Source organism: Vombatus ursinus, unplaced genomic scaffold, assembly GCF_900497805.2.
Source record: "Vombatus ursinus unplaced genomic scaffold, bare-nosed wombat genome assembly UNPS02014818.1, whole genome shotgun sequence".
In the NCBI taxonomy this organism is placed as follows: Eukaryota; Metazoa; Chordata; class Mammalia; order Diprotodontia; family Vombatidae; genus Vombatus; species Vombatus ursinus.
Genome location: NW_020954596.1, coordinates 18,529,445 through 18,531,356, shown reverse-complemented (window position 1 = coordinate 18,531,356; position 1,912 = coordinate 18,529,445).

Below are 1,912 nucleotides of genomic sequence, written 5' to 3'. Positions count from 1 at the left end.
TCTCTCTCTCTCTCTCTCTCTCTCTCTCTCTCTCTCTCTCTCTCTCTGTCTCTCTCTGGAGGTGGATATCGTGCTTCATCTTTGTTACTCTGGGATAATGGCTTTTTTATTGCATTGTTCAGTGTTCCCAAGTCTTTCTAGTTTGCTTTTCTTTATAAGGAGAATCTTAAAGAAGGGATAGAGGTGAACATGAAAGATAAAACAGTTTTGATTACATAAAATGTTAAAATTTTTGCAAAAACAAAACCAGTGGAAAGAAAAAACTAGGGGGAAATCTTCATACCCATTTTCTCTGATAAAGATGTGCCATCATACATACACACACACCCATATACACATACAAGGGCCATTCTGCAATAATTTGTCAAGTAAATGGTTTTTGAATGAAGAAGTCCAAAGTATCAAGTTATCAAGTATCAAACATGTTATAAAATTATGCTCCAAGTCACTAATAATAAATGAAATGAAAATTTAGCAATCAACAAACATTTTTTAAGCATGGATTATGGAGGCATTACGCTAAGGTAATCCCATAGGATACAAAGACATAAGTGAAACTATCCCTACCCTCAGGGAACTTATATTTTATTGGCTAAGACAATATAAGTATATATAAAATAAAATATATACAAGGTAATTGGGGAGAGACACTAGTTGTTGGAGGGGGAATTTGAACTGAGTTTTGAAGAAATCTAGGAAATCTAAAGGATAAATGTGAAGAGGGTATTGTTGGGGGAGGGAGGGAGAAAAGACAGCCTGTGCAATAGCATGGAGATGGAATGTTGTATTAGAATAAGAGTAAGAAGGCCAGTTTGCCAAGCCAATGTAATATATAGTAAGACTAGAAAGGAACTTTGGAACTGGATTGTGAAGGGCTTTAAATGCTAAACGGAGGAATTTATATTTGGTCCTAAAGGGAGCTGCTGACATTTACTAAGCAGAGAAGAGACATAGTAAGACCTGTACTTTAGGAATGTCTTTTTGGCAGCCTTGTGGAAAGGACAGAGACTGAAAACATGGAGGAAAAAGTAAAGGGCTATTGGAGTAGTCAAGATGAAAAATGATAAGGGCCTGAAGCAAGCAGGGTGATGAGTGTGTGAGTGGAGAGAGAGAGGGACAACTCACGTTTTACCGTCAGATTAACAAAGATGATAAAAATAAAAATGGTAAATACTGTAGAGGTTGTGGAAAGAAAACAAGTTTACTAATGAATTATTGGTAGAGTTATTAATTGCTCCAACCATTCTGAAAAGCAATTCAGAATTATGAGAGAAAACTAAACTTTTTAAAAACTAAACATAGATTGATCTCATTAATGGTTATATATCCAAAGACATCAAAGACAGAAGGAAAGGTCTCTTATATATAGAAATATGGCAGCTCTGTGTGTTAGCAAACAGCTGAAAACAAACTGAATGAGTATCTTTGGGAGAGTAAGAGTGACTGAACAAATCATTCAAGTCTCCCCATCCTTAAAACCCTTACTAAACTCTACTATCCTTTCAAGCTACCTTCTCCTATATCTCTATACCTACATATCTCCTTTCTTTCCCAGCCAAATGCCTCAAAGAAGCTGTCTACTCTTAGTGCTTACACTTCTTTTTCTTCTCAACCCTTTGCAATCTAATTTCAGATTTCATCACTTAACTCTTAACTATTCTCTCCAGAGTTACCAGTTATCCGTTAATTTCCGAATCTCTTGGCCTGGGCGCTCTATGTACTTGTATGAATAGTATGACACACACTTTGGGGAGGTTGGTTTATACAAATTATACTATTATAGTCAATACTCATTTCTAAAAGTAAATTAAATCTGGCTGCCTAATTGATATCAATTGAGAATTAGAGAAAGAAGCACAGCACTGAGGACTTGTAAGCTATAGCATTAGAAAGTCACTCCCAGCCCCTCAAG